Source organism: Eumetopias jubatus, unplaced genomic scaffold, assembly GCF_037043125.1.
Source record: "Eumetopias jubatus isolate StellerSeaLion01/CBP00866 unplaced genomic scaffold, mEumJub1_p1.0 scaffold_15, whole genome shotgun sequence".
Classification (NCBI taxonomy): Eukaryota; Metazoa; Chordata; class Mammalia; order Carnivora; family Otariidae; genus Eumetopias; species Eumetopias jubatus.
The window spans coordinates 70,242,355-70,256,118 of NW_028274821.1; positions in this window are offsets into that span (position 1 = coordinate 70,242,355).

Here is a 13,764-nt window from a genome sequence, read left to right on the forward strand (position 1 = left end):
GGTCCCTCACATGTCACTTGAAACACGAATCTGACCCGCATATTTCTCAGGTGACAAACCTCCTTCAGCGGTCTGCACTTTCTATAGCAGCACTGCCCAATGGAACTTTCTGTGGTGACAGAAATGGGCTATATCTGCCCTGGCCAATATAATAGCCACTAGACCTTTGTGACTATTGAGCACTTGAAATATTCCCTCTGCCACCAAGGAACTGGATTTTTAATTTTAGTTAGTATAAATTTATTTAAATAGCCTCATGTGGCTAGTAACGACCATATGGGACAACGTAGGTGAGAGGAGGAAACCCCACATCCTCAGATGGACCCTTTCTGACCTGGGCACTGTCTGATCATTTAGCCTTGAATGTTTTGACCCCCACCCCCTCCCCCACCGTCCTTCAGCTATAGCTACTTGCAGTGTCTCGATCCAGTGAGTCTGGAAGGCCCTTCGTGCTTTCCCTCCGCCATCAGTCCCCACGTGGGCTCCAAGCCCCACCTCAAATGCTCTGCCACCAGACAGCCTGTCCCAGCATCCCCCGCCAGAGCTGGCTCTCTTCCCGTCATGTGTCCCCAAAGCTTACGCAACACTTCGCCCTCTTTCTTCCGACACTGAGCCCGCTGCCTCTTTCCCCACCGGCTTCTCCCCTGGCTGGTCAGTCCTGGAGCACCTGGGACCATGAGGCATTTACCTCTACATCAGCGTGTCCTAGCCAGGGCAGGGGCTCATGCACTGAATGTCAATTAAATCACCGAAATGAGTTTTTGGGGCGGTGGAGGTCTTCCATTGATCAGACCTGATCCACAGGGACAGCGGCCCCTGAAATTCTCAGATGTGTTAGAACTGGGGTGTAAGCCAGGGTGTGATGTCAGCAAACAGGAGGGAGGGGACGAGACGTTATCTTCTGGCATGCTCTTCTAAATTCTAGCTAGACTGCTCCCCTGAAAACCACCCATCGCCCCGGTCCCTGGCCTCTCCACCACACATCTGGCCACCTTCTCTCCCCTCCCTGCCACAACATGTCCTTGCTCTGCTGGCCTCTGCCAGACTTTGGACTTGGTCCCACCCCCTCGTACCTCCAGTGGAATTGGATGCCGTTGGTCTTGGCAATGACCTGGAGGCTATAGTTGTTTCTCTACCAGCACTAATTAGTTACTGAACAAACAGCAAGAGAGCCCCAGGATAGGCCCGCACGCAGAACTTTCAGACTGGGTGGAAAATGTCAAGATGTAATGAAACTTCTGCGCTGAATCACGTCTGGAGAATGAAATGCTAGAGGGAGCCAAGACCTGAAACACATGAGAAAAATAGGAGAATGGGGCACAGTTCTGGGAGTTTCAGCGCCTCTGCAACATGGTTGGGGCGGGGGGAGACATCCGTGTGGCCGGGCAAGAGCCAGGACGCCGCTTTGCGAAGCCTTGCCTTGCTCTGTGTTCTGCTGCACGAACCCGTGGTGCTGACTGAAGTTCTGTGTCTTAGGCTGGTTCAAAAGAGGTAAAAGGGTTGAAGATTCCTTTAAAATGTGGAACACCTAACATGGGGCAGGAAGTTATAGCCATATGGGCTGCCTGGTGTCCAGGGCTCATCTCAAACACACTCACTTATCATCAGAGGAACTGCAGCCCAGACAGGGGAGGTGACTTTACTCAGTGCACAGAGCATGTCAGTAGCAGGGGGTTCTGGGCCTTGAATCCAGGTTCCTTGGCTCCTAGGCAAGCGCTCTTTCTGCTGAAGCTCAACAGAGGGATGTGGGTTCGGGAAACACAAGCTGACTTTCTTTTAAACTGTCTCTCCTTCCATTCTCACAAATGTCCCCAGCAGAGAGGAGAGCCAAACACTTTGCTCTCAGCTCTGATGTTGCCACACCTTCTTGGGGGGGGGGGGGGGGACTGGGACGAGCTCAGAAGCTCCAGGCCAATGACCTTGGGTCAAGTTCAGGTTCTTCCACTTGTTTGCTCCTGCTTGGGTACATGATTTCACTTTCTGGACTTCAGCTTTTCACCTGTGAAGTGGGGTGGTACGCCTTAGCTCACGGACAGTTCCTGGCGAGTAAATGAGATAATGGATATGAAGGTACCTAATTCAACAGCTCTGTTTATCAAACAGAGCAGCTGCCCTGTGCCTCCCCTGGGGATTCAGGGGTGGGAAATGGGTGCCCAGGAGGTAGCAGGCATCCGTCCCGGCCAGCTGGTGGAGGCGGTGTGGGGGTGGGGATGCCAGCGAAGGTGTCCCATGGGCCACAGACTCTCAAACCTGAGGAGTTGTCCCCCAGCCCCCGTGCACCCCGTGCAGCCTCACTTTCCTGCTGGCTCTGCGGCACCCCCTCCCCATCTTCCCAAGCATCTGGAGCAGCTGACTCAAGCACCAATGAGATAATGTTTTTATTTGCTCTGTTTGTTTTTTGTTTATAAAGCTGGGCTCCTGGGAGAAGCCAGATCCAAAGGCAGGTCTGAGAAGTGAAGGTCAGCCCTGAGGCTGACCACAGGACCACAGGGCCCAGGCCCAGCTGGGGAAAACACCAGGCCACCACACCTAGTGGGCCCTGCCCTTGCTCTGTGACAGCCCTTCTCCTCTGTGCCCAACCCCGGGCAGGAGGCTGTGGAAGGGGGAAGCAGAGCCAGGAGGACCCTGTCCCGGAGACCCTCAAGGGCTCACGACAGAGGCTGGGAGACTCGTGCCTCACACAATATGATCAAGCTATGATGACAACAAAAGCTCATTGGCTCATCTGAGGATTAAATTAGTTGTAGCAGGTCCTTGAAAAAAGTTAACAATTATTCTTACAACAACTTTAGAGCTTTAGGAGCAGCAAGGAGGCTCCTAGGTTCATCTTGGGGGTGGGACGGTGTGGTGGGAAGGGCGATGTCTGATTGAGACCAGGGGGCCTTCTTCCTCTAGGCTGGTGTGGATCCTCATCACATAAACAAGTCCTTTCCTCTATCTGCTGTGTGCTGGGATTCCTGCTTAGGCTCTGCTTCGAGGAGATCCCAGAGACATGAAAGACTCGATCCCTGCCCCCCAAAAGCGCTTAGGTCTGGTGAGAAAGAGGACACATGAATAATCACATGACTGTGTGAACTCTGCAGGAGCACTCTCCAGCATCACAAGCTCCTGAACCTGCCAGAGCCTCGGTTTCCCCAGCTGGACCTATATCCTTGGTATCATAATCATCCTTATCCTACAGGGCTTTCGTGAGGATGAAATAAAACAGTCTATGCAAAGTGGTTAGTAGCCCAGTATAAAGAACAGAATGAGGTGAAGCCGCTCTGTTGGAAGAACAGCTAGGGAGCCGTCAGAGCCTGGGTCACCGCCTGAGGAAGCAGAGCTTGACATGAGGGTTTGTGGGCAGGTAATTGTTTTTTTAGATATAATCTCAGGGGACACTAGTTGGGGGGCTGGGAAGCAGGGGCACGAGGAAGAAAGGCCAACGCAAGGGTGCTCTATCTAGCCAATCATCACTAGGGGCAGTGGGGGCTGGAATCTGCTGGGGCCCTCCTAGGAGCATATAGGAAGTGCTTCATAATCGTCTGAGGACGAAAATGGGGTCACTAATCCACCTGCTTTCCTCCCACATTGGTTAAGGACCGATCCGTGGGATGTGAACTCCCGTGCATTTCCAGATTTGCCCAAGCATAAGTGCTGAGCAGGTACCCGTGGACGCTCTACCTCATGACGTTTGAGAAACCCTAGGGTGGCAAGCAAGCGAGGAAGTGGTACAGCTGGGGGACAGCACCTCAGACCCCACCAGCAATGGCTGCAGTGCAAGCTGGGTTGCAAGGGTATGAGGTGGGACACAAGCGGGAGGGAGGAGAAAGTCAGCACGTAATGGGTATGCACACGATTTTAATCCCATGTTCCAACTGAGGGAAGATCCAGGAAGAAATCTGGTTTCAGGCCTAGGTCTCACCTCTGCACTGAGACTTTGGGCAAGTTGCTTTACTTCTCTGTGGACCAGTTTCATCTTGGACGGAGCAAGGAGAGAACTGGGGCTTAAGAGAGGAAAATGGCATTGGATATTCTAAAGGCTGTACACAGGCAAAGCTTTTTGTTTGTTGGCTTGTTTCAGTAAGGGATGCTGGCCCGCAGCCTCCAAGAGTCCATTGGCTCAGGCTAGGATGAGAAAGCTGACGGCAAAGCTCTCGTGGTAAAGATACGAGGTGAGTGAGAGCAGAGCAAAGTATGAGGTGCTGGACAGCTTTGGACCATTATGCCCATGGGTTTAGTGTGTGTGCCCACATGGCCCGTGTTGGTGCCACAGGTTTGGGCGGCAGGGTTTGAGGAGAACCTTGCAGAGTAACTGTGCTTATTGTTATGTTGTAGTTTCCGAATGCAGATTGGCATAGAAAAGCATTCAGAACATACTGAGATCAACAGGGCAGATTCAAGCCAAAGGGCAGTCTGCCATTCTCACATTGTAGGTCACCTGGAAATTCCAAAGGGCTCCAGATGATCTTAATTTCTTATCTGCACTCAACTTCTCGGAGTCCCGATTTTCTCAACAGTAAATGGAGACCAAATAGCAACTGGCTCCCAAGTGGTTGTATGAGGATGACACAGTGTGGACAATGTGTGGCTGGAAGGCACCCATCCTGGCGTCAGCCCCCTGGCAACTGCGAAATGAGCCGCGGTGGTGCTGGTGACGGTAATGACATTGACGAGGCTGGCGATCCATCACTCCCCGAATGCACTGCTGCACCTGGCTTGTAGATCAAGCTAAGTAATATTTGTTGCAGAACAAATAAAACCAGCTCCTCCAGGAGAACAGAATCGGGCAAGAGGGATGAACATGTGGAGTGAGTTACTTGGGAAAACAACTGCAGCCAAGACTCTAAATGAGTTCATGAGGAATCAGGTTTGTTTCCTTCTAAGAGATGGATGAAAAATATGGTAAAAAAAAAAAAAAAGAAAAAGAAAACCCAGGAAACTGGGATCCTGATGAGCCAGAAAGAAGGGCAGTAATTGAAAAAAGCCAGATGATTTCTTCTTTTCCTTAGCATCGGGTCCATCCCACAACATAATAGGGAATGGCTTCCTGTGAATGATACTGTGGTCATTTCACTGGGCTGGGCTGCAAGGCATGCTGGGACCTCAGGGATCTTTTGGGATCCTTTGAGATCTGCTGGCTGGCTAACTAGCAAAGAGGTGAGATAAGGTCAGTCCTTGAGGAAGTATGGCAGAGAGGAATGCAGGGGATTCTGAGACTATCTAGTGCCTTGAGTATAACTTGTCATGTGCACTGTGACTACCCTATGCCAGGGACAACTGATTAGACCAAGATTCGCTCTCTGGCTAGAATCTCGACATCACGTAATGAGCAGCAGCCTTGAGAATCTGGTTTGACCATCTACCCTCCAGGAATAGTCCATTTTATATGCTGATAAAGGGACATGATCAGATTCTCGCTAGCGAAGTTTTGAATATGGTATATAGAGAAAAATCAGTGAAAAAGAATAGCAGAGTAACGTGAGGGTAGAGGCAGAAACAACTGGACACAGAAAGACACACAGAAAGGAAGCCCTGGAAGATGGAATACCAGAACAGGAAGCCCAGTGACTGCTTCTAAAGACAAAAATTCCAGGCTGCCTGCTATTGTCTCTCGTGCCACAGGCCATCATGGGAGCCATTCTCCTTGAAGCCTGGCAGAGCAGCAGTCTGTTTCTGGAATTTCCTTACTTCCCTGAGTATCACAAAACCTCTGTATCCGAGGCAACCTGACTTTTTGTGATTTGCAACCTGAAAGAGACACTTGTCTAGGTGTTCTGTTTCAGGCTTGCGGGGCGCCTACACTGAGGTCTACAGGGAAGGTCTGCCGATGAGAGCCCTGGGCCAGGTGTCTTCATTCCTTCGATCCACACGCACCATGGTTCACTCTGGGTCGGCCTGGCTTAGGAAACAGCCCCATCCATTGACAGAAGGCCTGGGGTGGTGGGGAGACCCCAGGACTCAGAAAGAAGTCAATCTGAAAGAGATAGGTCCTCAGGACCCCAGCTATAGGCCTAAGATGTCAGACCAGAAATTTGTCCAAGCAGGAGATGGGATTCATGTCGGGAGGGAGAGGGAGGCCTGGGATATTAGTGGGCATCTTTTTTCTTAGACGGGGGTATGCTCTAAGCAGCCAGTGGGCGCAGAGCCACCCAGCAGCTACAGCGAGGCTCCCCAGACACTAGGCGCTGTTGGCAGGTACCGGTGGCAGGTCATTGCTCTTGGAGAGGGGTGGCAGGAGCCCTCTCAGAGTTGCTTTGTTGTTGTACCCTGCTCTTCAGTTACAAACAACACTGCTAAGGTGACTCAGGCAGGGTAGGGATGGGCTTGTAAGCTGAAGGCCCCATGTGTTGTTGGAGAGTTGGCCTGGGAAGGCCCGGAGCTGACAGCGGCACTTGGGTTTACCCATTTGGTGCAGACACCAGTGAGATATATTCTCTGCTCTTCTTTAAGCTGTGGTGGCAGTGAAGACCATGTCCCAGGCTTCTCTGTATTTCCAGCATCCAGCAGGGTGCAAGGCATATGGGAGGTAGTCGGTAAATCATTTCTGAATGTATGAATAAATCCTTTGGAGCTGGGGAAATAATACCGTCCTAAGAAAAGCACAAATCTAAGATTCCCAGTATTATACTCTTCAACGTGACAGCTTCTCAAGTAATCATAGGCAGGATTCATGAGTACACTTCAGGCTTGAAGCAGAGGCAGCTGCGATGTGGAAAAAACAATTTCTTATCTGGAGATTCTGGTGCAAATCCTGCCTTTAGCAGTTACTAGCTGCGGCCCTAACAGAGCTCTACCCAACATCTGTGTGTCTGTCTCCTCATCTGTGAAATGAGGAGATAATGCCCGTTCATCGGGTGACAGAGGGCTTGGTGGGACAACATGTGAGAAAATAGCCCATAGCACAGCTTGATAAATGTTTGTTGAATGGCAAATGCCATTGTGGTGACTAAAGTTCACCATGGCTCAGTTCTGCTTTTTTGCCTTGACTCATCCCCCTGTTGTCTGCCAGGAAGCATGCTGTGCTCAGCCTGGTTCTTTCTTAAACTGAGAGGGACATTCACAAGGCTGGCTGGCATCCGGGAGGAAAGCCACCCTTGATCATCTACTGCCCAAGCTTGGGAAACGGGCAGTAATAGACAGACTCCCAAAGGGGGAGTCCTGGACACTGAACGTGGGAATCTGTCACTGAAGCCACTTCATGGGGGAAAGTATGGGCACATTCAGAGGAGAGGATTCAGCAGAGTCAGCGGACTGGCGTCCCATGGAGGCAGGGGATTCTTATTTTAGCCATGCCTCTGAGCTTATACAGGTATCCTTTGGGTTAGGAGCCACGGGTTTAGTTTGCTAAATACACAAATAAGGCAAGAGACAGGCAGAGATGAAGGTTACATATTCATAAAATGATATACTGGGAAAAGGCCATGATAATTACCTTATTATCTTTCCTGAGAAAATTGTGGACAAAGCAGCAGATTTCAACTGCAGAGAGCATGAGGACTCACAGGGAGGACTGACTGCTGGAAGATTGCAGGCTGGGATGCATCACTGCAGAATGGGATACATCACTGCATGCATCAACCGGACAGCCTGAGCCAGGCTCATTCTGTATAGTATCTCTCATCCATGCTGGAGTCCCACATTGTAGAGGTTATTATGCCTATTTTAGTGAAATGGAAACTGATGCTCATGTTTGTTAAGTGGTTCACCTAAATCCATGACACTGTTGAATGTCAGAGCTGGGACTTGTGCATCCGAAGGGTATTATTCTACTGAGTCACACTGTCCAGGGGCCATTCTGGTTTATAAATTACACTTCAATGTAAATGTTATTATATACTTATTCCATCAAAAGTTGGAAGAGCAGGACCCTTTTATTTAAAGAGGGTGTTAGGAATACTCTAACCAATTTTCTGTTGTACCCCATCACTCTATGTATTAGGCATGTCACCACAATGATACAGTTGCCCAATTCATGGTTCTATTGAGAGATTCTATTAATCTTTGATCTCTCTGAAGCATGACATTCCTATACATTCATGTATATTACAATGGAAGCCCTACTAGGCACCAGGCACTGGGCAAAGGAGAACCACTGGCCCAAATTGCAGGAAACCGAGTTGGTTTTAGTTGCATAGACATGTTAAGTCTCTTTTTGTGTTGTAATTAGCTAACATTTGTGGTGAACTTCCTAATTCAAACAGCATCTTCACACTCATGCTCTCATTTGATCTTTGGCACAATCTGTTAAAGACACACAGGTCAGAGAGTGTTACATTTAAGTCTAGGTTCAGAGAGATTTGAGTGACTTGTTTCAGATCGTTAAACCCGAGAAGTAAGGAATTGGCTTTCTGTCTCTTAAATCTCTTAAATTCAGATTGTTTATGATTTCGAATCTCAATTTCTACAAAACTTGAGATGCACATTTTTCTTTTCTTTTTTTTAAATCAATTTTTAATTTTTCAACCACAAAATGTATGACTATGATTTTTTTAAAAAATCAACTACTACTAAAGGTCTTACAATAAAGAATGGTGATCTCTCCTCTGTCTCTATTTACAGTTCTGATGCCATATTCAGACATTTCAACTAGTGTAACCGTTTTTTAATATATATTTTTGAGTGAAATTTGTATGCCATTTTTTAATATATCAATTTGAGACTTCTGCTGAGCTAAACGTGATTTGTTGCCATTATCCTGCTGTGGGACTGAGTAATCAGTTCTTGCACACGATCATCCTGATGGGTGTGAAGTGGGATTTCATCACGGTTTTGATTTGCGTGTTCTGTGAGGGCTAATGATGCTGGGCATCTTCTCATGTACTTATTGGCTACTTGTACAGTTTCTTCAGAGAAATGTCTATTCAGATCATTTGCTCATTTTTAAACTGGGTTGTCATTTTACTATTGAGTTGTAAGAGTTCTTCATATATTCTGGATACAAGTCCCTTATCAGATACATGAATTGTAAATACGTTCTCCTTAGCTGTGGGTTATTTTTTCACTTTCTTGATAGTGTTCTTTGAAGTACAAAAGTTAAATTTTGAGCATGTCCAATTTATCCAATTTATGTTACTTGTGCTCTTGGCATCATAGATAAGACTTTGCCTAGCCCATGGTAATTAGAATTTATTACTATAATTTCTTCTAAGAGTTATACAGTTATAGCTCTTATATTTAGGTATATGCAAATGCTGAGTTATTTTTTGTATATGGTGTTATTAAATTTATCTTTAGACTGTTTACATCATTTGATTTATAAAATGATTTTTCTGTTAGTATTTCAATTTCTTTTTTCCTATTAATATTTCAATGACCTATAGTAGTTGTTTAGAGAAGTTGTTTTTTTATATTTATTTGCAAGCAGTAACCATTCCAAACTCTATTAAGTGTTTATTTTTTTGTTTTTGTTTTTGTTTTTCTTTAAGGGTTTAAGTTAAGGGGTTAAGAAACAGAAAATGGTAACTGGTTTTTAAATACCTTTGTTAATATCTATCTCTCTTTGTACTTTATTTCACAGACTTGAACTTCTAGAACAGTGTTAAATAATAACATATGATAGTAAATGTCTGTGTTTTGTTCTTGAATTTAATGATAATGCACCTGGTGTTTAATTATTAATTTTTAAATTGGCTTCTCACATTCTTCTTCTTTTTAAAAAAAATTTTAAGTAGTCTTCACACCCAGCATGGGGGGTTTGAACTCATGACACTGAGATCAAGACCTGAGCTGACATCAAGAGTCTGATGCTTAACCAACAAAGCCACCCAGGCACCCCAATTTGTCACATTCTTTAACATGTAAGAACTATCCTTCTATTCCTTCTGTACTATTCCTAGTTTAATCAGGACACTTTGGTAAATTTCATCAAGATGATCATGTTTTTTTTCCTTTAATCTGATGTAATGATGTAATGCGGTTATCAGCATTTCAGTATTGAACCATCCTTGCATTTCTGGACTGAATCTTGCTTGGTCAGATGTCTTATTCTTTTAAGATTCTGCTGGTTTGGATCTGCTCACATTTTGGTTATTATACTTGCATGGATGATATTGCCCAACATTAGTCTATGCCAAATCCCCTTTCTTTAGCTAAGCCAAACAACATGAAGAAAGTAAGGGGGAGGTGAGCAAGAGAAGGCCTAGATGAGATTTCAAGATTTCATTTCTATTCATTTTGGATAACCCAGTCACTGCCCATCTGACAAGGTGCTTGTTCCATATCACAGTTTCTCACTCCAAGATCCTGCCCCTATTTTAACAAAGCATGGAAAGAAAGTGCTGAAGCCCCACAGAATAGTCTCAGTAACATAAAACTGCAATAGCACAATAGTTATACCACCCTTTATTAAGTGTCTTTAACGTGTCGTACTGTACTTGACACTACATATATTATTTCTTCCTCTCCTCTTCCTCCTTCTCCTCCGCTTCTTCTTCTCATTCCCCCCCGCCTTTCCTCCTCCTCCACTTCCTCCGCCCCTTCTTATTCTTATTCTTGGCAGGAAAACATATTGTCTAATTTGTGTTTTCTATTTGGCAAGAGGTTGGACAATTGTCTAGAGTACATGTTCCCTCACCTTGGCGAGTTTATCAAAAGCTTTTTGCGGCAGCCCCGCAGAGAGAAGGCATCTAAAAGACACCCTCATACCTATTCCCACCCTCAGGCCTTTGTTTGAGATACTTCTTGAGGGAAGTTAGTGTTTGGGGTGAAGAAGAAGGCAGAACTGGCCCTACAAGGTAAACAAAGATTATCATCCCAGAGCCTGGGGGTGAGGGACATGCTTCGGCAGGTCCCATAAGTGACAGGAACTCATGCAGCCTCCTGAGAAGTGCCAAGATCTCTGACAGAGTGGTGCATGGATACCACAGAATTGACCCCTGAGAGTCAGGGGGATCCTTGCAAAAAAGCCGAGTGCTCATGTTTAGCATGATGGCAGAGAGTTTCCTGTTTGAGAATGGAAACATTTTCATTTTACCATCTCAGTGAATAGTTATGGAGTTGAGAACAGAGTATATTCTTCTATTTTCAGGCACCATGAAAGACCCTTCAATCTTTGTACATAGCCCAGAAAGAAGATGAGTTTGCCCCCAACTCCACCTTATCAAAGTAGTGTTTTGCTTTTTGTACCTCAGTGTTGGGGAGCAAATTCCCGTCTTCTATTTATACAACTCTCATTCGAAACTTAGGAAGCTTTGGGGGTTAAAAAAATCATTATTCCCATTTCCAAATAAAGAAACTAATACCCAGAGAGGTTAAGTAACTTGTCCAAGGTCATGATATCATTTTTTATTTTTTTATAAATTCTTTTTTTAAAATATTTTATTTATTTATTCATGAGAGACAGAGGGAGAGAGAGAGGGAGAGAGGGAGAGAGACAGAGAGAAGCAGAGGGAGAAGCAGGCTCCCAAGGAGCAGGGAGCCCGATGCAGGACTCGATCCCAGGACTCTGGGACCATGACCTGAGCCGAAGGCAGATGCTTAACCATCTGAGCCACCCAGGCGCCCTCATGATATCATTTTTTAAAAGAGAGAGAGAGAGAGAGAGAGAGAGAACATGCAGGGGGAGGGGCAGAGGAAGAAGGAGGGAGAAACTCAAGCAGACTCCATGCTGAGCACAGTGCCTGACAGGGGGCTCAATCCCACAACCCTGAGATCATGACCTGAGCTGAAACCAAGAGTTTGATGCTCAACCAACTGCATCACCCAGGTGCCCCAAATCATGATATCATTTTAAGTTGTCCCGAGTTCAGAAACCATGGCTCAATGATTACACTATGTTGCCTTACTTAAAAAAAGAGAGAGAAAGAGAGCTATTTCTTACTGGAGGGACTACTTTGTGTCAGGCAAAAGGCTAAATGCCTTATATATATGTACCTAGGTATATAGATATAAATGGATATATAAATATATGCATTTATTAATTAGTTTATATAATCTCCATTCCCTGCAAGAAACTTTCAAGGAAGGTCTTCCGATTATATTAATCATCTCATCTTATCATAAAGCAAAAGATGGAGAATCATGCTGGCAGTGTGCAGCCCCAGCTTTGTTGCTAACTCTGCACTTTAGTTCCTTCATTTGTGACATGAGAATAGCAAGACTTGCCTTTCCATATTATCAGAGGTATTGAGTGAGCTATTGGAAATAGCAGATCTTGCTAACTGTAGAAAGATGTGCACACGTGGATCTCGCCTTCTATTGAGATTCACAGGCTGTATTGGTCATCTCAACTGAGAGCCTCTCTCAGCAGTTACCAGGATACGGAGACATACATTACAATGCAGAAGGGACCGAGACACCAGGAGTTGGACACCAGCCTTAGAAACTGATTGTTTACATTTGTTTGTAGTCTCCTTGAAGCAGAGGTTAGGTCATAGTTCTTCGGACCTGGCAAAGTCAGCTGGAAACTGCTCGTGGCCAGGCACCCCAACTGATTGCTTCTTTCCAGTCCTTCCCTGCATTCAGGGAGGACAGACGACAAGATGCGCTCTCATCACCACACCAAGGAATCTCCCTCTGATGGCTCTTCCAGGCAGCAGAAATGATGAAGATTCATGTGTGTGGTCCATCCCACAGGACCCAGAAGGTTCTCTTCCAGGGGAAATCAAGCCATCACGAGGAAGGTCCAAAGAGACTTGCTGTGCAGGTGTCTACACTCAGAATGCCTTCAAGGCACATGTCTGTGGTCTGAGGTTTGCTGCTTGGTGTTGGCTATAGTCGCTCAGGGCAAACTCTTAATCCGGGCTAGTGAGGAAGGGGTCTAAAGGACTTGTGAAAGAGTTACTACAGTCAGCCTCTGGGGTCACAGCTCTGAGGTACCCCAAAAAGGCAGCCATATGATGTCACAGGCAATGGGAGGTCCCAGGAGAAAAGCAGTAGGAAATCACTGAGATTTACAGATAGACTTCTTTTTCATCAATCCCGGGAAAGTGGGTCTGGGAAAGAAGGCATTCGGGAGACAGCAAGAATCACCCTGAGGATAGAGACTCAACTTTCACTCTGCTCATGCTCTACTCCAAGGTACTGGGCAATGCCCAGGGCATACTTGCTATGCTATAAATATTGGTTGGTAACTGAGTGAATGAGTCTTTTGGCAGCGAGTGGGGGGTAGTCCCACCTGCTGTCAGATTTTGTATAATTTAGCTATTTCTTCTTGTGGAGGAATAAATACTGAACTGACCCATGGTTTTGTTTTTTTTTTTTTTTTCCATCAAGAATTACGATGCAAGGTATGAAAGGAGAAAGAGTCTGACGCACAGAGTCAGAAGTCCTGGGTCTCAATCCTGACTCTTCCTCTGACCAGTGGGGCAGCCACGGAGAAGGCACATCAATTTCCTTATAATTGAGAGTCATCATTCCCACCTCACGAGGCTTTGTTTTTTTTTCCATAATTCAGTGAAAAAAAATGTGTGTGATCTGCCAGTCTAGTTTCTGGGAGGCGGCGGTTCAGGGTAAGAGCACGGGCTCTGGTGTCAGCATTATATTCACATTCTGGTTCTGCCGCTTACTGGCTGAATGTCCTTGTGCTGCTTGCTTCACTTTTCTGTCTCCTCTTCTTCATCTCTTAAAAAACGATAGGAATATCTGTTGCATGGGGTTGAAGGGATCATTGAGGTAAAGCAGTTAACATGTTGCCTAGAATAGGACAAGCGCTTTATATGATATAATATATATATAATATAATAATGATTATTATTACTATTAGGAAAAGAAGCATTTTTCATTTGCATATCAGCTTTTGATAAGATAAAGATGCTTACTGTTTCTTAAGGATTTTTTAAAATA